Source organism: Bidens hawaiensis, unplaced genomic scaffold (assembly GCF_021521415.1).
Source record: "Bidens hawaiensis isolate Kalapana, Puna unplaced genomic scaffold, B.hawaiensis_p1.1 tig00021689_1, whole genome shotgun sequence".
NCBI lineage: Eukaryota > Viridiplantae > Streptophyta > Magnoliopsida > Asterales > Asteraceae > Bidens > Bidens hawaiensis.
Genome location: NW_027493373.1, coordinates 127,565 through 153,188, shown reverse-complemented (window position 1 = coordinate 153,188; position 25,624 = coordinate 127,565).

Below are 25,624 nucleotides of genomic sequence, written 5' to 3'. Positions count from 1 at the left end.
CCAAATTTTTAGTGCAAGAGCCCTTGCAGCGACAGCTCTAGCCCGCTGCGACACACTAGGGGCGCAGATTGCCCCGGATGCAGAAGAACCCGAGGAAGATACTGAGGAGGATGCACACTCGGACGTGTTCTCAGGCGACGACATCTCAGGATGATAACACCTAGATGTCTGGAAGAAATGCTGGTCATGGTCGTGGTAACATTAACATAACCGCAGCAGAACTCCAAACCCTACTGAATGACCATGCGGCGGCAGCTCTAGCTGCGCACGTTTAGAATCTAGCCAGAGGTCAAGCCAGAGCCTGTACTTTCAAGAACTACCTGGATTGCAAGCCCAATTCGTTTAAGGGCACTGAGGGAGCCATAGGTTTCCTGCGTTGGGCTGAGAAGGCAGAATCAACTTTCGAGATATGTAACTGTCCACCCGTCAGTAGGGTCAAATTTGCTGCTGGAACACTGGAAGATTCTACTCTCACTTGGTGGAACTCCAATGTGCAAATTCTTGGGTTGGAATTGGCGAACGCTATGAACTGGGAAGAGTTCAAGAATATGATGCGGGAAGAGTATTGTCCTAGAGAAGAAATCGAGAAGTTGGAATCTGAGTTTTGGTCGTTGAAAATGGTGGGTTCCGAGATTGAAGCCTACACCATCCTTTCCCACGAGCTAGCAGTGATGTGTCCACGGATGGTAGACCCGCCGAGTAAGAGAATCGAGATGTATATCGATGGGCTGGTACCACAAATTCAGGGTATGGTGACGTCTTCCAAACCGGCTACAATTCAACAAGCGATCCGGTTAGCTCACAAACTGACGGACCAGGCAGTGACACAAGGTGCGTTACCACCTAGAGGTTCAACCTCTAAAACCCGTGACAACTTAAGCACTGACAACAACAACAACCCGAGCAATGGAAAGAGGAAATTCGACAACACCAGGTCCTCATCATCGAACCCCTCACAGCAACAACACTACCGTAAGCCCGAACTCACTCGAAGCTTCAATAACCAGGGTTCCAACAATAACAACAACGGTGTCGGGCAGGGTTCGAGTGGCTATGCTGGGAAGTACCCGAAATGAAACAAGTGCAACTATCACCATGCTGGCGCATGCGACCGTATCAAGTGTCTGAGATGCGGAAAAATGGGTCATCAGGCCAAAGACTGTAGGGGAGACCTAGCGACGAAGGGTGCTCCTAAACAGCCTACGGCGACTAAAGGGTGTTTCGAGTGTGGTCAAGAGGATCATTTCAGGAAGAATTGCCCCAAACTAAAGCAGAATGAGAACAATGGAGGCAACAACAGTGGCGGAAGTAGTGGTAAAGGTAGAGCTTTCGTCATCGGGTCGGGCCAGGCCCGCAGCGATCCGAATGTGGTTACCGGTAAGTTTCCTGTGAACGACTGTTTTGTTTGACATTGGAGCCGATAGGAGTTTTGTATCGAAAGCCTTTAGTAAACTCTTAGACTTAACTCCAACCCCGTTAGATGCTAAGTTTCCTGTTGAATTAGCTGACGGTAAGTCTATAGAAACAACTCATGTACTTGCGGGATGTAAGTTGAAACTGTCGGGTCATACTTTTGATATCGACCTCATACATTTTACACTTGGTAGTTTCGATGTCGTTGTCGGCATGGACTGGCTATCCGAGAACCGAGCGGAGATTATATGTCACGACAAGATAGTCCACATCACTATCCCTTCCGGTGAGATCATTTCGATCCAGGGCGAGAAGAGCGGCATGACTACAAGTGTTATCACCCTCATGAAGGCGCAGAAATATCTACGAAAGGGTCATCCAGCAATTTTAGCCCATATTGTTGAGAAACCCGCGGAGGAGAAGCGAATCGAAGACATACCGATTGTGCGAGATTTTCCGGAAGTCTTCCCGGAGGAATTGCTTGGACTCCCACCTATTCGACAAGTCGAATTCCAAATCGAATTGACCCCCGGTGCAGCACCCATAGCACGAGCCCCGTATCGGCTCGCGCCGGCAGAGCTTCAGGAGTTTTCCACCCAATTGCAAAATTTGTTGGATAAAGGTTTTATCCGACCTAGCTCATCACCATGGGGAGCCCCTGTCTTATTTGTCCGAAAGAAGGACGGGACTTTCCGCATGTGCATCGACTACCGAGAGTTGAACAAGGTGACGATCAAGAACCGTTATCCCTTACCCCGAATTGATGATCTGTTCGACCAGCTGCAAGGATCGAGTTACTACTCGAAGATCGATCTGAGATCTGGTTACCATCAATTAAGAGTGCGCGAAGAAGACATTTCAAAGACGGCATTCAGAACTCGGTACGGTCACTACGAGTTTTCGATTATGCCTTTTGGCTTAACCAATGCACCAACCGTATTTATGGATCTCATGAACCGAGTATGCAAGGCGTACCTCGACAAGTTTGTGATTGTTTTTGATGATATCCTCGTCTACTCCAAGAACAAGACCGACCACGAAGAACGCCTGATGTTAATTCTGGAATTGCTAAAGAAGGAACAACTGTACGCTAAACTCTCGAAATGCAAATTTTGGCTTCGCGAGGTTCACTTCTTAGGACATGTGATCAACGAGAATGGTATCCATGTCGATCCCGGCAAGGTAGAGGCCATCAAAAACTGGGAAGCACCTAAGACTCCGACTGAGGTGCGACAATTCCTAGGACTGGCTGGCTACTACCGACGTTTCATCGAGGGATTTTCAAAGATTGCTCAACCCCTCACCGCTTTGACTCACAAGGGTACTAAGTACAATTGGGGTGACGCGCAGGAATCTGCCTTCCAACTGCTGAAAACCAAAATCTGTAGCGCCCCTATCCTAGCCCTCCCCGAGGGAACGGAAAACTTTGAAGTGCACTGTGATGCATTGATACAAGGTCTCGGTTGCGTGTTGATGAAACTCGAGAATGTTATAGCCTATGCCTCTCGACAACTACGGATTCACGAGAAGAACTACACGACCCATGACTTGGAACTCGGAGCTGTGGTGTTTGCTCGTAAGATATGGAGGCATTACTTGTACGGTACCAAGTTTACCAATTACACCGACCACAAGAGTCTCCAACATATCTACGATCAGAAGGAGCTGAACATGCGACAGCGTCGTTGGGTCGAGCTGCTTAAGGATTATGATTGTGCCATCAAGTACCACCCTGGCAAGGCCAATGTAGTGGCCGATGCTCTCAGCAGGAAAGAAACCGATAAACCTAGACGAGTGCGAGCATTACAACTCACGATTCACGCCAACTTACCCAATCAGATTCGCGATGCGCAACTCGAAGCCTTGAAAGACGATAATCTCCCATCAGAACCTATGCGGGGTATGAACAAGCAACTTGAAACCAAATCGGACGGGGTCCGATATTTCGAAAGCCGGATTTGGGTCCCTCGATACGGAGAGTTGAGAACTCTAGTGATGGACGAAGCACACAAGTCCAGATATCCCATTCACCTTCGCTCAGATAAAATGTACCATGACCTAAAGACACTTTACTGGTGACCAAACATGAAAGCCGATATTGCCACCTACGTGAGCAAATGTTTTACTCGTGCAAGAGTCAAAATAGAATATCAGAAACCATCCGGCCTGCTACAGCAACCGGAACTTCCAACGTGGAAATGGGAACACATTTCCATGGATTTCATCACGGGATTACCCAAAACACCGACGGGATGCGATACCATCTGGGTGATCGTTGACCGGTTGACTAAGTCTGCACACTTCTTAGCAATCAATGAATCGGACAAAATGGAAAGACTGACTCGCATCTATATAAAAGAAGTAGTGTCTAGACACGGAGTGCCTGTCTCAATCATATCTGATCGAGATTCCCGCTTCACTTCGCACTTTTGGAAGTCACTACAGAGTGCACTAGGCACCCGCCTTGATATGAGCACAGCATACCATCCTCAGACGGATGGGCAAAGTGAGCGCACCATTCAGACCTTGGAAGACATGTTGCGTGCATGCGTGTTGGATTTCGGAAAAAGTTGGGGACCTCACTTACCTTTGGTAGAGTTTTCGTATAATAACAGCTACCACGCAAGCATTAAAGCAGCGCCGTTTGAAGCGTTGTACGGACGAAAGTGTCGATCTCCTCTCTGCTGGGCAGAGGTGGGTGATAGCCAAATCACTGGTCCAGAATTAGTACTTGAAACCTCTGAAAAGATTGTCCAAATCCGAAACTGCATGGCAGCAGCACGAGATCGCCAAAAGATTTACGCCGACAAGCGCCGAAAACCTCTGGAATTCCAAGTGAACGACCAAGTTTTATTCAAAGTCTCACCTTGGAAAGGTGTAGTCCGCTTTGGAAATCGAAACAAACTCAACTCACGATACGTTGGCCCATACCGGATAACTGAGCGCATTGGTCCGGTAGCGTACCGACTGAATTTACCAACGGAACTCACTAGCGTACACAATGTATTCCATGTATCCAATTTGAAGAAATGCATTTCCGATGAAACCCAAGCAGTTCCTTTGGACGAGTTGCAAGTTGATGAACAGCTACGCTTCATCGAAGAACCAGTCGAAGTTTTGGATTAGGAAACCAAAACACTCAAGCACAGCAAAATTCCAATCGTTAAGGTTCGTTGGAACTCGAGACGTAGACCGGAGTTCATGTGGGAACGCGAGGACCAAATGATGAAAAAGTATCATCACCTTTTTGAAGGGTTGACCAAACACCGAAAACCGCGAAAGCCATCAAACCGTCAAAAATCACCAGAGGTATGAATTAAATTTCGGGACGAAATTTCTTTCTACTAGGGGATGATATGACAAACTGAAAATTTTTCTTGCTTTTTCAGACATCCATCGCGACTTGACTCAAATTTTCGGGACGAAAATTCTTCCAACATGGGAATGATGTGACATTAGTCAATTTCAGGTTAACTCCGATAATTCAAACTCCATCAATTCAAACTTAAAATCACTTGATCTATAACGCACATCTCATTACATTTAAACTAGGGTTTTAAATGACGCTTGACAATCACTACACATGTAGTCTTTCGGGATTGCACCGAAACGCACACGAGTCGACTCAAACCATTGGTGAACAAACGACAAATATCAAAACAATAAATACTTGACAAGTATGTGTTATAATCTATATGTTACTTGATATGTATGTGAAATACTAAACACAAGAGGCAAGGGTTATTATTTTGCACTAGAAAGTGAATGACTAAAAGGTTAGGGGGTGAAGTGTAACATAAGATAATACTTAAGCATATTATTACACAACCCTAATCTCCTCCCACCCATTCTCACGGCTGCTCTCCCTCCCCTCTCTCCCTTTGGCGATCGTAAACCCACACAAACACACACACACACAAGATAATTTTCAAGCTTGTTGTGAAGAATTGAAGGTTCAAGAAGCTAACTAGGTAATAGAAACACCATATCTAATTTATTCTATCATTTAATTGTATGATTAAACCTGTAATCATAAACCCTAAGTGTTAAATATGTTGTTTGTTGATGATTTAGGGTTACATGCATGATTGTTAGTTCATAGGTTAATTGTTTATTGAGTTTTGATGAAAACTGATGCTGGACAGATTATTGAATTCGTGTTTGGATGACTGTAACTAGATGTTAATTTTATGTTTTGATGCGATTGTTGATTCTATTATATACTAGGTCGAGTCTAGTTTCTGAAAAGTTCTAGTTTGTAATTTTTGGACGTATAAAAGTTTGTTTTTATTATTTTACAAAACTGTTGTGCAAGGCTGATTTGGGAGACCTGCTGTTAGGCTGTTTTGCGACTAAGATATCTCATAAACTACAAGACCAAATGGGTTGGTTCCACTTCTGGAAGAAAATACATTGAGTTAGGAACCTAACCCAATTGGTCTTGCATTAATTAGATTTTTCATTTAACGGTAATAACAAATAACATTCTGTTGTGCACGATTTTGACTGTTGTGAGTTTACTATAATGTTTTGGTCTTTGTGAGAAATCTATGTGGAATAAAATAACAATAAAAATAGTTATGGAAACCTAACTCATGTGTTATTTTGTGACGATTTTTGGTGAATTAATTGATATATTATGATCTGCTGAATAGAGTAATCTTTCAAGTAGAAATCTGTCTTGATAAAACTAGCTGCTGAACTATGTGAAAATACATGAAACGTGCTTGTTGTTAGATAATTGCTATGTTTTTTTTACTAAATTGCCCTTGTGAGGAATGATTGCTAGTAATGTACAATGTTAGTACTTGATACTTAAGTAGTTGTATACATATGTAACGTGTCACCAATGTGTTTGTCGAGTCACACATAATTCACAAACGAAACACGAAACGTATCTCATGCATAGGTATTATGTGCCGAGTCTAGAGACTCAAATATAGTTCCAACACTTAGAAAATCTCATTCTTGTTTTATAACGCTAGTGGGGATTTTCTGTGGCGCGCATCTCCCGGTTGACTTGTTTTTGAATTCTTCGCAAACAGTGAGTTTCACGTTCCCCTTTTACTCTTTTAAACGCTTTTTACTTGGGGGACATAACATACTCCAAAACTCTTTAGATGTTGTTATTAATTATATATCACTTGTAAGGCTAAGTGGCAAGCGAACCAACTAAAGTCCATCATAACATCGAACCGTTTAATATTTGGATAATAGCGAGTCACTGTTGACTAGTACTACTGGGTTTGACAAACCCCACCCAACTCTAAACTCGGCTGGAGGTCGAGTGGGTGTAATTTTGGCTAACACATTTTCCATGGTCGTGGTAGACATGGTGGCAAGGCAATTGATAAACAGTCAGCTTCGGTGTCGAACACTTAGTAATACTTGTTTTATAGGCTAGCTACCTATAGATATATAATTGATTTAACATTATCTGGTAACGCAAAACGCAAACGCAAACGCTTTATTTATATAAACTTGTGAACTCACCAACCCCGTGTTGACACTTTTAGTATGTTATTCTCAGGTAGCCGAGGCGGGCGCGCGGTATAGGAACACGCATTACATTGAACTCTATCGTTTTTGCAAACTTGTTTTTAAACTGTCATTAATTGGGTTTTAAGTCGTCCTGCGTGACGCAACACTTGGTTTATGAATTTACGCTTCCGCACTTATTTACACTCAAATGTTTCGTGGTTTGAAAACTTTATTTATGGTGTTTGATTATAACTAATGATTCCGATCCTGTTAGTTCACACCCTCTAACGGTAAAACTCCGTTAGTGGATTTTGAGGGTGTGACAGATTAGTATCAGAGCCATTGGTTATAGCGAACTAGAATTGCATGCATACTAGACTATAACCGCAACGACCCATTAGTGGATTTTGAGGGTGTGACATTTTCCAATAAAGCTTTATATTCATTAGACATGGAAAACTTCCAGTTTGGATCGGCAAGGGCTACCAAATGGGATTTAGGTAGTGGTGAGAGAGAATGAGTTGTTTCGGTGTGTAGGGAAAGTGGGAGACGATGTTTTAAGATACCAGAACGTGACCGGGTTTGCATGGGGTGGGAGGAGTTAACGTCGGTGTTGTGAGTGGGTACATGATATTGTTGGGAATTGTGGTGGTGTATTATTTACAAGTGGTGGTGAATTATTTATAGGTGGTGATGAATTTGGTACGGAGTCTAGGGGGTGTGTTGGACCTGACTGTGAAGAACGGTTATATGTGGATTGGCTAGGATGTGAACCGTGAGGTGGAAGGGGGCCGGTAGGAGATTCAGTGGTAGTAGGGGTAGGGGTAGGTATGTTTTGTGTGTGTTGGTAGTTTTGCTTGTTAGGGGTGGGGGTTGGTTGGTTAAACAGTAGTGGAGATGGGTCTAAGAAAGATTTTGTAGGAGGTGAATGGTTAGGTGTGTTGTTATGGAATTTTTTATTCATCAAATACGATGTGTCTCGAAAAAATGGTTTTACCGCTAGAAATATCAAGACAACAGTAACCGCGATAGTTTGTGGGAGACCCGAGAAAGACACAAGTTTTGGAATGAGGGGCTAGTTTGTGAGGGCGAGTTGAAGAGGTGTTAGGATAACATAAGAACTGAACATATGTAGGTGGTCGTACGAGGGGGGTACTATGGTAAAGAAGGGAAGTAGGGGAGAGGTTGTGGTGTAACTTGGTAGGGAGTATGTTGTGAAGGTGAGAGTCGGTGTGAAGGGCCTCAACCCAAAGAGACAATGGAAGAGAGGCATGAGTGAGTAGGGTGAGCATGATTTCGATTAAGCGACGAATCATCCTCTCCGATTTCCCGTTTTGTTGGGACGCGTGAGGACATGAAAAATGGAGTTGGATACCATTTTTAGTGTCAAAATTTTTGAAACTTATGTTGTCAAATTCGCCTCCCATGTCACATTGAAATGATTGTATTTTCATGTGAAATTGGGTGTCAATATATTTATAAAAGTTGGCAAATTTGTCAAATGTCTCGGATTTAAATCTTAAAGGGTAAGCCCAAGTATATTGTGTGAAGTTATCAGTTAAAACCATATATTATATTTGTAGCCGGCATGGATTAAAATAGGTGAGGTCCATAAGTCACAATGTAATATGGCAAACGGTAACAACGTACGAATAATAGAATTAGAAAACAGTAATCGTTCATGCTTGGATAATTGACAAGCATGACAAACAAAATATAATTGTAATTTATTACAAGAAATAAAATTATTTGAACGAAGGAACTCCATGACAGGTTGTCCCGGGTGGCCGGACGGTTCTGCCAAAATGAGGAGTCTTTATTTGAAAAAAGACAAGTGGTGGCGGCGGAAGCATTGGTGGTGAGTGGATAGAGATCACTTGAGTAGGCCATAGCTACTTCCGTCCCATTGGTGAACATTTCGCTATTCCACCAAGTGCGGGCGGTCTCCTCGAACATGCTTGAGGCGTACGTGGTTTTCTTGGATTCGGGGCATTCAGAAAGATTGAACACACTTTCCATCTTTTCGAACCATTGTAACAAGGTAATGGCACAGTTCTTGCCATAAAACGAGGATGGGTTGGCACCGGTGAATTGTTCAAGGCGAAAGGTACAGGTTTAGGTGTGGGTTGGGTAATGGTGGGTTGGGTGGCTTGAATTTGAGTTATTAGTCCGGGAATCACAACAACGATTTCTCTAGCAACCATAGCGGCCATCTGACGATCGGAGTTAAGCTCGCGAGTGCGGCGACGAAGAGGAGGCATTCTAAAATAATAAAAGAGAAATGATATAAGTTTGGGTAATTGATATAAGTATGAAAATGATATGTAAACATGGGATGTTAAATGATTGTGAGTCCTAGTGTTATGAGGATGAGGATGTAAAAAAAATGTTCTTTTGTTAGTAAATCAAGTAAATAAATAAAATGTTAAATAGTTTAAATCTTTGAAAATTGAAATAATGTGTTAGGATTTAAAATCAAGAAAACTTGCATGAACCACCATGACTAGTTATCCCAACATTAAATCTTAAAAATCATGGTAAAGTGGGGAGTTGAACATGTGCACGAAATCACCGTGTTTTACACGTTTTGTCCCAAATATCGTAATAATAACCATAACAAGTAAACAATGAGGCAATCGAGATGTTGAAAACATTAGCCCACGTATCACCGTGGCTCTTATGCTTCCAACAAAAATATAAGGAGGCAACCGAAACGCTTGCATTCGACAACTTAAAGTTGTTGACATGTATAACACGGTTCGTTGACTTAGAAGATGAACACTACAACTCAATCATCCCAGGTTAGTAAATCACCTTCGATTCTTGGAATCTTTTGGTCAAATGATCGTTTCATAGTGTTTCGTTCGTCCCCTAATGTGGCTACAAACCCGTTATAGAGTCAAGCTTTAATGAGATTATAAATAACGTGATTAAAATTAAGATTGTGATCCATAAAAACATCATAAAAACCTATTTTTTGCAGTAAGGTAAGGATACATTGGAATACTATGAGAGTGTGTGCATATGTATATTTTTGGGATTAAATGAAATAAATAAGTAAATAAATATACAAGTGTAATGAACAATCAAGTAGGGTAACACATATAAGCAACACGTATCCTATAGTCTTGGTTCTGGTACCAATCTGTCACACCCCGACCAAAGGCGGCAGAACATGCCGGGGTGCAACGGATTGCATAAGAACACAAAACACTATTAAAGTGACAATATTTAAACAACTCATTAATTTCATTCAATCACCAAAAGTAACACATCTTGTTCATACAAAATAACACCAAATATAAGAATTTAATTGTTCATTCTTCTAATAACTTAAACGGGATAGCATCTTCAATCTCCAATCAACCAATAATCAAACATGTAACAATGCATAAAATAATATTTGTCAACACATATGTTGGTGAGCAATTTCATAGTTTTGAGTATATATAATATGAGGCAAAATCCACAACTCGTATATGAAACTATAAATAAAAGCAAGTATTGTGGTATATAAATCATAAATAAATGAGGATCCTTTCTAATTGGTAACAACCGACATACTCGGATAATGAGGCCTTATTCTACTAGCACAATGCAAAAGTAGTTAGGGGTGCGTATGATCATACTTATTGAGGCTTAACAACAACATCAAAATAAACACTCGTTCACGTAAAACATATGAAACATATAACACACAATAGAGCAAGTATTCTAGTATCATACACCCTAAAGTTTGTGGTTTGAGGACCTAGTATTATAAATCATTCTTATTTTGAATAAGTATGTATGTTTCCCCCAAAGTATAAAAATGAAAACGGGGGATGAAATGTACTCACGTAAAATAAGTAACTTGAAGGATTAGTTTGTGAAAAACGGAAAGGTAAGTTCAACGAACAAGACCTAGATAGTTTAATCGAAATCGGGTCTCGGAATTCTATTCATTAGTTTTACTTAACCTTTGTTCAGTAAATATTTGGATATAATTGCTATATTGCAAGACCCTTTGTTAAATAGATACTAAGACGAGATTTTACGAGTGTTCGGATTTGTCGGTTCAAGTCTTATTAATTGGTCAAGCTCGAAGTCCGTTAAGCGAGTGTTTGACTTTGTCGGTCCAAACTTGTTATAGGATCAAGTTGGATCCGACATACCAAGTATTTTGAGAAAACAATTCAAAATTAGTTCATAATATAGTTTTGAAGAAAATATGAGATTCGGTGGCCCAAAACACACTAGTGTGTTTTAAGCGAGTGAACTTGGTTTAGTTCGGTCTTGGTTCGGTCCTTGAATTGGAATAAGACCGAGGATGGTTACCATATACCCAATACCATATAACTTATTAAAATAAACTTAGAAATAATATTACTCAAGTCTTACATACAACATGTTAATAATAAAGCATTTAAAAAGGAGTTCGGTTTTGGTTCGGTCCTTGACTCGGAATGAAACCGAGGATGGTTGCCACATACCCAATAGCATAGAACTCATTAAAATGATTTGGAAACTAAACATATTGGTAAGCTTACATAAGTTAAAGCATAAATTAAAGTGTTTAACAAGGACTATAATAGTCCTCCACGAAGCTTTGCCTAGCAATACCCCTAAATCGACCATGGCTGGAGAAGAGAAAGCCAAGGAAACAAGGGGAGTATATTTTAAACAAGCTATAATAACAAGCTTTAACTAACAAGAATTAGTTAGAAACAAAGATTAGTATTAGTTTGACCTTGAGAAGTCAAACTATCAAGAGTTTGAAGAAGAATACTTAGATCTAGATTAGGGAGAGTTTGAGGTGAATGAGCAAAACAAAATGGGATGATTGGTCTTGTTTATATAGGGAAAGAGTGAAGGGTTGGCCATAATGTTGCTTTTAAGAGTTACATGCATTTAGATATGTTTAAAAGGTCAAACAATGCCAAAACAACAAGAAAAATGAGCTGGTGTCTGTAGTGAGGTGGTGGCGGCGCGTGACCACCATAGAGGTGATGGTGGCACGGCGAGACGCTCAGGGGTGGGGGGCTTTGCTTTCACCTTTTGTTATTTAACAAATTTAGTCCCTTAAGTTTGTTTTAACTCGTTTTAGCCATAAAAGGGTGTTCTAAGATAACGAAAAGGATGTTTTCTTGATCCAGTTGCGTAACATAAATGAACATAAAACCCAACCTTTTATTAATACCGTAGAATACGAAAGACCAAAACGGGTCGGGTTTTCGATACAAAAACAAATACAAGTTAAACCGAAAATGATGAATGCCACATTAGGATTAAACAAGACTGATTTTAAGTGTAGGGTTTTGACGATGTAGGTATGGTGGAAGTTCCTGATCCAAGGACTAGAATTTTGTTGCCATTTCCTACAAATATTGAATATATAGGTGAATACGTGGAGAAATTGGAGAGTTTACCTTGATAATTTGTGATGTGATAGGATGCTCACTTGTCAAAATGTCATGGGTTATTCATATCTCCAGACTCCATGGATAAAGCATTAACTCCATCGGCTAACTGAGTGGGTTGAAGTGGATCAACTTCAGCCAGGTGGGCCTCAGCTTGGCCTGTTGACTGCTAGAAGCTTGTTGGCTGTAATGGAGTTACTGGGGCGATAAGATGCAGGTTTGTTTTGCCAAGTTTGTGCCCATCCATGTGTTGGATATGAGCAAGGAGGGTCCCAATATGGTGGAAGGGCCTAATAAGGATAAAAAGGATGTGGTGGTTAGGTCGTGTAGTTCATGGGAGGCTTTGGATTAGGGGCACGCCGGTTCTGTTTGTTGTTGTGGTTGTCACGACGAGGGCCATTTGAACGACGAGGTTCGCGGTTTAATGGTTGAGATGCGACGTCGGCTGCAACGACAGGGGTTGGTGAAATCTTTTCGCGAGCAGCGATTCTCCGGGCCTCGGATTGGAGTTGGTCAATCGCATTTTCTAATTGGGAAGAGAATGATTGAGAGTGGATCCGATGACATCATACTTTTGAGGCAAACCACGAACCAAATAAATGATCCGTTGAGTGTGTTGATGGGATAATCAACAGCCGGAAGTTGATTCCCGAGTTCACGAATTCGGTGGCAGTATGCTTCAAGAGAGGGCATGGCGGCAAGAGTAAAATTAGTGAGTTCGTGTTAGAGTGCGGCAGCCTGAGAACCCTTTATTTAAGAAAAAATTCTCTACCCGCTTCCAGGCCTCGTAGGCGGTCGATTGATCAACAAAAACTGATCGAATAGTTCGTCTGAAAGTGTCCCGTAAATCCATTGCAAGACAGTAGCGTAAAGTTTCTTTCAAGAGGGGTATTCGGTGGATGTGACGGCAGGTTTCGCCGAACCGTCGATGTGTTGTAATACATCAAAACCTGTGGCATGGAGCCTAAAAAATTTCACCAACGAATGGTATGAAAGTTTTTCGCCGTCGAGAGTCCGGATAAGTTGTTGGATATTAGTGACGTTATAGGCAGGATGAAGGGAAGTTGGTTTTTGGTCAGCCATGAGACGAGATGGTGAAAGGCAGAAGGCTGTTGATGAGGAAGGAATAAGCAAGGATGGAATTAATGTGATACCATGAAAGAAATCATATGCTTTGTTAATTATTCTTTACAATGATACAAAGTATAAACAGATACAATGGGAAGAGTAATTCTAGGAGGTATCTACGAAATACTATATCAATCCTATCAAACTCTTATCAAACCAATAAATGCAAATAAATGTAAATATGTTAACGATAATTTCCAACGATAATTGTCGGTTAACAATGGGTTTCTAATCCAACAAATAAAATAATAACTAAAACCTATTGTAACTCACAAAAATAATCTGAATGAAAGTAGTGTTTGTGTCCTCACGGATAAAGATTAATTGGATTAATTCCAAAACAATTTAAGTGCAACCACGCTTAAAACTTGAAGAACTTTTTTATTTGTTTTAGTTATTAAAATTTCTACTAACGATTACTTAATTGCTTTGTAAAGTGGCAATCCGACACGGTGACACTATGTAATTTCTTGACTTGATTCGGCTTACGACCATTAACAATTATGATGCTTTATTTAAATGGTTTGTATCAATACTAGATGTCACTCCGTTCGGACATCCACTCCGTCTAATGTCTAACCAAGCATAGTTTGCCGGTTAAAGCCAATCCGAGCTACTCTAATGTATAACCAAGCGTAGTTTTTCGGTTAAAGCCATCCCTCTTCTCTAAGCTCACCCTGTTAGGATCTTAGCGTGCGGGATGCAGTGATAGGTATTGATTATAATCAAACACTCATGTTGTTTGGAATGTTTAATTAGATCGTGTGATTTTATAACGAGTTTAAATTTATAGACAAACATAAATAGTTATTTATTCTTATATCAAGAATCAAAATCTTGTAAGGGTTTTAAAATTTTAATAACTTTATTAGAAAAATTATTAAAGTGGCAAGTTTTATTAACAAAATATATTCCGGATTATGATTAAGAAATCAAAAAAAAAACATTCAAAAGTTGGATCTCATTATCTTTCACATAGGTACTCGAATCAAAACCAAAAAAATAACCTGAGTGTCAAAACTAAGATTAATTTAGGAGAAAATTATTATTTGTCTCCTTGTGTAATATGGGCGGGCTATCATTGAACCACTGGTTCTTAAATTACGCGTGTTGAACCCGCGTAGTTTTCTGATTGCCGATATGAGCCACTACCGTTAGTTGACCGTCAATTGACAGGTGGATGGCAAGAGTATTTTAGTAATTTTATCCTAATAAATAATAATAATAATAATAATAATAAATTAGTAATATATAACAATAATAATAATAGTAATGATAATAATAATAATAATAATAATAATAATAATAATAATAATAATAATAATCGTCATGATGGAGAGATTCACAACCCAATATCACGACATGCTCATCATCGTCACATGCTCATCGATCCACCTTCACAACCACCGCCATATCTCGACACTTCGGTTCGCTGGAAAGGCAACTGGCGGTGGTTTCAGAGAGCATCGGAAAATGCTAAGTCTATCACGTGTTCAATCGGTCTAAACCGCCACCGCCACTACCAACAACGACCACCGTCGCCACCACTACTTGCAACCACCATCACCGTCGCCACTACTTGCAATCACCATCGCCGCCACTACCTCCCACTTCCCCATATACCACCACCATTTGACAGTTACAAAGCATTAGCACACCATCGTCACCAGGAAATAGAACACGAACACATATCTGAAATATGAAAATAGTAAAGACGAATCCGATTTGATATTAATATATTGTATTGATTAATTGATATGGTAGTATATTATGTATTGAGAATATTGAAGTGTTGAAGGTGAATAGGAAACCCTAATTGGAAATTGGGGAAGATGAAGTGTCGAATGTGGTACTATATATTTCATATTATGTAATGATACTAAAGGATCGGCTTAGTTCACATGGTTGGCTCAAGTGTTAGTGAATTGGCTCAAGTGTTAGTGAACCGCAGGTCTAGGGTTCTTCGAATCCCAGCCTCCACATGATTTTGGATGATTATTTTTACACCAAATTAAAAGTTTAGGGGTAAAAATGTTATTTCAACATTTTTTTAACTGGTCAACGGACGTCTGACTGACGGTAAGGGTCAAATGAGCACGTCGGAAAACTAAAATGGTTCAATACACGCAATTTAAGAATCAGTGGTTCAATGGTAGGCCGCCCATATTACACAAAAAGATAAATCATAATTTTATCATCAATTTAATTGAACATAGTGGCTAAATTAATCAAATTAAACAAAAGAATAACAACTTACAAAACCAATAAAGTTGAATTTACAAAAATTGCTTCCTTCTCCCACTCACTTTTGATTGTGAGCCTCATGCTCAAGTAGTCCCAACTACCAGCCTAATAGCTATTAAAATTAATGAGTTCAAATTTCTTTTAATCGTAATTCATATCTCAATAAACTCAAAACGATTACAATAAAGTGACAGGTAAACGGACAACAAGTTGCACCGCCACCCATTTTTAAATAGCAAAGCCAATTCTACTAAAAACGAAGCTTTGGGTTGATCCACTAACCACTAATACTCTCTTGCCCATGTAAAATTTTGAAGACCATAATTATGTAGCTTGGATGTTGCAAAGTGCAATCCAACGTCATCATCAACTGCTTAATACTATTTTTCTTTACTTCACATTTTAAGCAATTATGATTTAAATAATTTCTTCGTCCACGCGTATTTGAGCTCATTTTCTGGTAAACTAATATAAATGATGATCTAGTTAGGTTGTAATGGTTACCGAATAGGTTGGGCCACCCTAAGTCCTAACTCACCCTAAGCCCATGGACTGAGCTTGGGTTCTATAATATGTCTAGGTTAGGTCTAGTTTCCATAATCTAGTTTATTCAGTGTAGAAAATTATCATTTACCACATTTGCATATATAGGTTGGATGTATGTACATACAATAATACGTCAGTATATACTAGATCTGGGTTGTCCTAAGTGGTCACAGTCTAATGGACCCTATAATCTCATTTGGGTCTCAATATAGTTAAGCTAGTATCTTATATCTTACCAATGCCTAGTAAGTATATGGTTTGTCCTAATCTACATATAAACAAGTAGCACATATAAAATAACATGTGTAATTTCACGTGCTATTATTAACCGGTTTAAAACCCAAAAATTTGGGTTGCATTTTAGGGGTGTTACAATACTCACGTAGCCTTTGATGGTCCTGTAGTTGTAGATTTGTCTTGATGTGGTGTTAAATTTGAACTTTGAAAAACCATCTAGAAAGCAGAATGATCACTAAATGATTTGAACTTACTAGCGAGTAGCGGCTATGGAGCGTACTCTTGTATGAACCTTGGAAGATCTTGAACAAAATCTTTGCAATCTATCTATGTAATAGTCCACCGTAATTAATGTGAGGAAATTAATGTGATTGATATTGTATATATGGTAGTCAAACATTGTTAATATTTGGTAGAGATTGTCTCCCTAATTGTAGGACAATTCTATCTATTTATATTGTATATTGTTAATATGAAAATTATCTTTGGAGATTATCATGGTATCAGAGGTATATCTGGAAATGCCCTAACCAAAAACAATTTTTGGATGATTATCATGATATCTTTGGATGATTCCCTATTTTTATTACCATGATTATCATGATATCTTTGGATGATTCCCTAATTGTAGGACAATTCTATCTATTTATATTGTATATTGTTAATATGAAAATTATCTTTGGAGATTATCATGGACAATTCTATCTATTTATATTGTATATTGTTTATATTGTAATTGTAGGACAATTCTATCTATTTATATTGTATTTATATTGTATATTGTTTATATTGTAATTGTATGACAATTCTATCTATTTATATTGTATTTATATTATATATTGTTAATTGTAGGACAATTCTATCTATTTATATTGTATATTGTTAATATAAAAATTATCTTTGAAAATTATCTTTGTATATTGTATATTGTTTATATTGGATATTGTTAATATGAAAATTTTCTTTGGAGATTATCATGGTATCTTTGAAAATTATCTTTGAAGATTATCATGGTATCAGCCTAAAACTTGGGCGATCCTCTCTCAATTACTTCTTTCTTTTCTCTGTTACTCCCATGGCCGACCAAGCCTCTGCCAAATCCTCCACCATCCCCTTGCAAACCCCCCTTCATCTTTTAATCATAAAACTATCCTCTTCAACCAATATTTTTTGGTAAAATCAAATTGTTCCTATCCTATCCTTGCAAAACCAAATTGGCTATGTTGATGGTACAATCTCCCCTCCACCAGAAACAATTATTGTTGCAGAAAAAATTACTCCAAATCCATCTTACCTCTATTGGAAAGAATCCGATCAACAGCTGGTTTTGTTGATTCAATCTTCCTTATCTGAGGATGCGATGGCGGAAGTTCTTGGTCTCAAAACCGCTAGACAGGTGTGGCTAGCTTTAGAAGATGCTTATAGTAATTCCTCATTGGAGCACATGCACACTCTTCGGGACACTCTTCGTCAATTACAAAAGGGGTCCTCTACCGTCTCCGACTATGGCCGTAAATTTAAACTCCTATGTGACCACCTTGTAGCAATCGGTTACTCCGTAGCCGAACATGAAAAATGTCATTGGTTCTTAATCGGTCTTGGATCCGCATTTGAAAACTTTTTTACTACCCGTCGCAATCTCCCTACCCCTTCAACCTTTCATGAACTTTTGTCCAAAGCCGAAAATCATTAACTTTTCATGCAAGCTATACATGTCAATGCAACCCCACAAGCTGCCTTTGTTACACAGCCTAGATCGGCAAATTCTCGCAACTATCGTGGCTCTCATTACTCTAATCGGGGGCGGGGACACGGGTCTTCATCGGCTCATGGTTGTGGACGTAGGCCTCCAGATTGTCATTTGTGTAAAAAAGAAGGGCATTCTGCTCCCACTTGTCCTAGTTTATCCACTTATGCTCGACATGTTCCCCCACTGGATGCAAATTTAGCACAAGCTTTTCAAGCTCAGTGTCATGTTACCGGAAATTATCCGGATTGGCATGTTGACTCTGGTGCCACTGCTCATATGACACCGAATCCAGAAGACGCTTATGCTCCCTACGTCAATCCCGGTAATGCTTCCGTGACCTTTGGTAATGGTCAGTCATTACCTGTGTCCAAAATTGGACACACTTCTATTCATAATAAAATTCCTTTGCAACGTGTCCTTGTGGTTCCTCATCTAACTAAAAGTCTACTCTCCATCAGTAGACTCACAAATGATTCACCTGTTGATGTGTTATTCTCTAATACTTTATTTAACATTCAGGATCGAAAAACGAAGGAAGTACTAGCAAGAGGAACATGTGAGGATGGCTTTTATATTCTTAGGGAAGGACCAAGAGCGTTCGTTGCGTCTCTTTCCTCCCATCATCTTAAAGCCTCCTTTAATAAGTGGCATAGTAGACTTGGTCACGTTTCCTTTGATGTTATTTCTAAATTACATAAAACGGGTCATTTATGTGTTACTTCCTTATTACCCAAACCGGGACTTTGTTCATCTTGTCAGTTATCTAAGTCGCATCGCTTAACATTTGATTTAAATTATAAACGTTCATTGCATGTTTTAGATTTAATTCATTGCGATCTTTGGGGGCCCGCGTCGATTATGTCTTTTGATTTTTTTTGTATTATGCTATATTTATCGATGATCATTGTCGGTTCGTATGGTTCTACCCGTTAAAAACCAAGTCAGAATTCTATAATGCACTGGCTGTTTTTTTACCGTTTGTGCAAACTCAGTTCTCAATGCAAAGTAAAAGTTTTTCAAAGTGATGGTGGTACTGAGTTCACAAACAATCGGGTAAAAAAATTATTCCATCAAAACGGCACTCATCATAGATTTTCGTGTCCTCACACATCCCCACATATTGGGAGAGCCGAAAGAAAACACCGACATATCACCGAAACCGGGCTGGCCATGTTATTTAATGCTAATGCACCTCCAAACTTATGGATAGATGCATTTACTTCGGCTACTTATATCATTAACCGGTTACCTACTCCTCTCCTTAATCACAAGTCACCCTTTGAGGTTTTATTAGAGTCAATCACCCACTTATGCAAATTTTCGTGTTTTCAGGTGTCGTGTTTTCCCATACTTACGACCTTATGCAAAACACAAATTTGCACCACGAAGTGCCTCATGTATTTTTATTGGCTATAGTCCAAAGTATAAAGGATATCGATGTTTGGATCCTATTACTTCTCACATATATGTTACCCTCCATGCTCAATTCGATGAAGAAGTCTTTCCGTATACCGGAAACGTGCCACCTGTTGATGAGGCAAAGTTGGTTTTTTCCAACTTTGATGAATCAATTCCATCTCTCTCCACCATAATTCATGTTCCACCCATTACCTTGCCCACACACATGTTCACTTTGTCCTCTTCCTCTAAATGATACTTGCACACCAATCATCCCACCCCTGCCAAAATAATGATCCATCAACATACATCCCTGCCCATTCCCATAACAGCCCCCATAACTCACTACCAACATCCAACAACAACCCACATCACCAATCCAACTTGGACCAACCTCACCCAATAGCTCACATAAGTCCCTTACCAGCCCAGCAAAGCCCACTCTCTTCCCAGTCGACTGACCCAAATTCCCCATCTAATCCAACTTCACCATTAGCCCCTCAAACCAAATCTGTACACCTAATGAATACCGGATCAAAATCTAGAATTTTCAAGCCTAAAAAATATGCTTATTTATCCATTTTTTCCAGCAACATTCACCATGCCCTATTTGTGGCTCGTGATCCCAAGGGCTACAAATCCGCTGCCAAACATCCTAAATGGCACAATGCCATGAAAGAAGAAATGGTTGCTTTACAAAACACCAAAACTTGGGAACTCGTACCCCGACCTCAAAATGCCAATGTCGTTGGTTCTAAATGGGTTTATCGCACAAAGTACAAAGCTGATAGGACGATTGATAGTTACAAAGCCCGTTTGGTGGCTCAAGGTTTCACCCAAATTCCCGGGATAGATTACTCACACACCTTCAGCCCGGTAGTCAAAGCTTCCACCGTTCGTGTTGTACTCGCACTTGCAACCATATACAAATGGCCACTACATCAATTGGACGTTAAAACGCATTCTTAAATGGTCATCTTTCGGAAATTGTGTATATGGAACAACATCCGGGGTTTGCTGATCAACATCATCCTAATCATGTTTGTCGTCTTCAGAAAGCCCTTTACGGTCTCAAGCAAGCCCCAAGAGTTTTGTTTCAACGTCTCAGCATGTTTCTCACTAGTCACGGTTTTTATTGCAGCCAAGCCGACACCTCCCTCTTTATTTTTAGCAAAGACAACATGCTTATCTATCTTCTTGTGTACGTCGATGACATAATTCTCACAGGTAATGATAAAAGATTCATACAAGCTTTCATATCTCAACTTCACACATAATTCGCCATTAAAGATTTGGGAACTTTGAGCTATTTTTTGGGTCTTGAGGCATCGCACACGTCCTCGGGATTGTTTCTAAGTCAAGCAAAATATGCATATGACATATTATCTCGTGCCGGTTATTAGCTAAACCCGTGGCCACTCCTCTCACTACCTCATATGTGTTTATTACTCAAGGGGTTCCTTTCCATGACCCTACTCTTTACAGGTCTTTAGTCGGAGCACTCCAATATCTCACGCCATAACTCGACCGGACCTCTCGTATGCTGTAAATCAAGCGAGTCAACATCTTCAAACGCCTACTACAGCTCACTTTCAATCTGTCAAGCGCATTTTACGCTATGTGAAAGGCACACTCTCTTTCGGTTTAACATTTGATAGACCAGTTACTACCACACTTGTCGGTTTTTCCGATGCGGATTAGGCTCAATGTATCGAAACCCGTCGGTCTACTTATGGTAATTCTATTTATCTCGGTGGCAATCTTGTGTCGTGGAGTGTAAAGAAGTAGCCTACTGTGTCTCGATCCAGCTATGAATCTGAATATCGGGCTATGGCAAATATCGCTGCTGAGATCATTTGCACTCATTTACTCCGTGAGCTCCATGCGTTACCTCCTTATCAACCAACGCTACTTTGTGACAACAAAAGTGCCATCTTCTTAAGCCAAAATCCGGTTGCGCATAAACGAGCTAAACACATTGACATAGACTACCACTTTGTACGCGAGCTAGTATCTTCTGGTCGGTTACACACAAAATTTGTTCCAACCAATCTCCAGGTTGCCGACATTTTCACAAAGAGTCTACCGAAACCTCTTTTTGAACGGTTTCTCCTCATGCTTCATGTCGGCCCCCCACCTGATCGATTGACGGGGGTAATAGTCCACCGTAATTAATGTGAGGAAATTAATTTGATTGATATTGTATATATGGTAGTCAAACATTGTTAATATTTGGTAGAGATTGTCTCCCTAATTGCAGGACAATTCTATCTATTTATATTGTATATTGTTAATATGAAAATTATCTTTGAAGATTATCACTATGGTTGGTTCGACTGCAGACTAACTTGCATAATTTGGTTGCACCTTTGCATGATCTTTTACTTGATTACATTTTAACTTGTTTTTGACAAATTAGAGAAATATTTTATAAACATATATGCATATTATAATTAGCATTTAATATATATATATATATATATATTAAGATGTTTAACACCATCAAAATAATCCATTTTTAATGTCTTGTATGTACCAACAAATTATGTTGGTTGAAACCTCCTTATATGTTGGTCGAAACCTCAATGTCCCAATATTTGAGCCTCTTATATTCATTTAAGAACCATTTTTATAAAGAAATAACTATAAAACCAAGAAAAAAAAGAATAGAATTTGATAAGAACGAGCCTGAACAAGACATGATCATTGACTCATTGTTCTTTAACCTAATGATGTGCACCATTATAAACATATATATCATTCTTACCGGCCTCCTTGGCTGCTGTACTAAAACATCATTACACGTTCTTTCCTCAACTTTAGCATCGAACTAACTACAAAATTTAATGCCAGTTTCTCTTTTAGTTTTCAAGGTTTTATATAAAATACTCAGCCATTTTAAGTTTGCTACTTAAAACACATTGACGGTACCTCCGCCGAAGGTTAACATCTCAGACCAGCCGGACCAAACTCGTTTAGCAAAACTTATTGATGGATATAACTGAAACCGATTAGACAAAACCCAAATTTACAAATTACATTTAGGTTTGTGTCGTGTTATTATGAAAACAATAGTACTTGTAGTAGTAGTAATAATAATATGATAGTTGAAATTAAAAAAAAATGAACAAGAAAAATTCAAGCAAATCATTATCGTTGTTTTCATGCACAATGGATGCTATCTAAATAAAAATAAAAAGTCAAATAATAAGAAAACAAAAATACATGCAAAAATAAAAATGAAAAAACACATGTTTGAATATAATCTTCAAGTTTATCTAATCCAAATTGGTAACCATCGATTTAGACAAAAACCTTGGGAATTAGCGACGCCAAACAAGAATTTTCCTTTCTACATTTCGTCCTAATAAAGCAATGTAGACTAGTAAAGTTGTCGATTGACGAATGAACTATCGCTTTAACAAATCTACATCGACAGAAAGCACGTATCAAAACACCAGGCGAAGTTCGGTTAGTCGCAATACCATGTAACTTAACGGATTTAAAGGGTGTTACAACACCTAATAATCTTTTTAAATGGGCAAATATCATGTAGAGTTTCCTTTCCACATTCCTTTTAAATCCTCAAAATGTTACACCAAATAAACTAGGGATATTGGTTTTTAATACTTCCAACTTTCTCTCATTTGTAGATAACACTCCTAACTTTAAATTTGTCACCCACCACTCCTAACTTTCACCCTATTTTCCTGTATCACTCTCCGTCTAATGGAACACTAACATCGTTAATGTTTTGGACTAAAAATGTCATTCAGGTTAGTTGAGGGGGTGAAAAGGAAAATTAAATTATTTAACATATACCAAATTTGCCTCCATCCAACCCTAGATCAAGCCTCATCACTCCATCCTCATCAACTACCACCACCACTACACCTCTGGTTCATCAACACCAACCTATCTACCACATATGTCCTCCCTTCTTTCGTTCAAAATGCCTGCACTCCGCCTCATATTAACAAGTAAATTGCTTCAATTTAGGAATCATTGTGATTCTAATCAGAAAAGGGGATTAACAAATTACAAATCGACCGGTGAAATTGGGGTTCTTCCTGGGGTTTTAACAAATTGCAAGGATAGAGTTTCAGGCAGGGGTCGGGTAATAGACCGCTATCGGCTGTTACTTCCACAATTGTCGAAGGTGTTCTATATACATCTAACTTGTTCCAAAGTCCTCCCCTGGCCTTCGAATGTGGCCTCCTTCATTGTCGTCCAATAAACTGTTGGGTATAACAACGAATAGGTGGCGGAACCCTGGTCGCTGACACCCTCTTCTTCGTCTGCGTCCACCCCTGCTATTGTACTTGTACAATGACCACCGTCCCCGTCTTGTCGCTGTATTGGGAGTTCGTCGAAGAACAGGGAAGCCATACCAGATCGTCACTGGAAAATATAGCAGACCATCTCTCTTCCTCTCATCGACTTTCTCTTTCTTTGATTGACACTCTCTTTCTCTCTCTGGTAGATTATATGTGTTAAAAAATTTCTTTTTAACCCCTCAACTAATTTGAATGACATTTTTAGTCTAAAACATTAATGATGTTAGTGTTCCTTTATATGGGGAGTGGTACATGAAAATAGGGTGAAAGTTGAGAGCATAGGTGTGACATTCGTCAATTTCGGGTTATCTTGTAATTGTTTTTAATATGTAAACCGACCCGCTTTGTAAACCGAAACTTATGATATATATATATATATATAATATTGGATTTTTATGTTACTAAATCATTTTCGTTGGTTCAATTTGAAAAACCCCTTTTACATATTTGAAAACGCCTTTAAAACGACCAAATTACATCAAAAACGAACTTTTGGGACGCGTAACGAAACACACAAGACGAGCTGGGCCAACCCACCCCACCACAGACACGCCGCGCCGCGCGGTTAGGGCAGGGAAGTGAGGTCCCGCGGTGCCTAGCACCATCTGCAGATTTAGTTCGAACATTTGTTGTTTTGTGTCTTATCTTGATTCATTTTGCATGCAAACTTTTTGTAAATTACACCCATATTTGACCTTTATCCTTACCCTATATATACACCACCATTTCCCTTCATTTCCCCCTACTACATCTCCAAATTCTCTCTCAGACTTCAAAGATTCAAGGTTGTTATTTTAATGTTCTTGAAGTTTGACTTTCAAAAGTCAAACTGAGTTAAATCTTTCATTCTAATTAGCTTATGTAGTCTTATTAATACTTGAATATGGTTGTACAACATATATATAATATGTAACACCCTTGGCAAACACAACATCGTCCCACTCTTAGGCAAATCTCACATCGTCCGTGGACAAGAGAGATCCTTGGTTCTTAAGTAATGTCTTGCCTCTTAACATCACCAACGCGTTTTGGGCTTAATTGGCTGTGGAGCACATGAAAACTCCACGGTTAAGCGCGCTTAGGTGGAAGTAGTACTAGGATGGGTGGCCGCCTGGGAAGTCTCTACCTGGGCAACCAAAAACAAAGCCGTGAGTTCCCGGATAGGCAACCCATCGGGGGCAAAGCGGACAATATTGGTGGTACGAGAGTCCAGGATGTTACAGATGGTATCAGAGCCACTCCTGTGCCGTTCGGGATGATGGGACACGCCTCATAGAGGACGATGAGTCCAAAGGGGGGTTGTTTGTAACACTCTTGGCAAACACAATATCGTCCCACTCTTAGGCAAATCCCACATCGGCCGTGGACAAGAGAGATCCTTGGTTCATAAGCAATGTCCTGCCTCTTAATATCACCAATGCGTTTTGGGCTTAGTTGGTTGTGGAGCACATGAAAACTCCACGGTTAAGCGTGCTTAGGTGGACGTAGTACTAGGATGGGTGACCGCCTGGGAAGTCTCTACCTGGGCAACCATAAACAAAGCCGTGAGTTCCCAGATAGGCAACCCATCGGGGGCAAAGCGGGCAATATTGGTGGTACGAGAGTCCGGGATGTTACATAATATACACCCCTTGTTACCTTTGGTAGTTACTTCCCCGATTTCGGTCGGTGAAGTTCGGATCTCGTAAGGC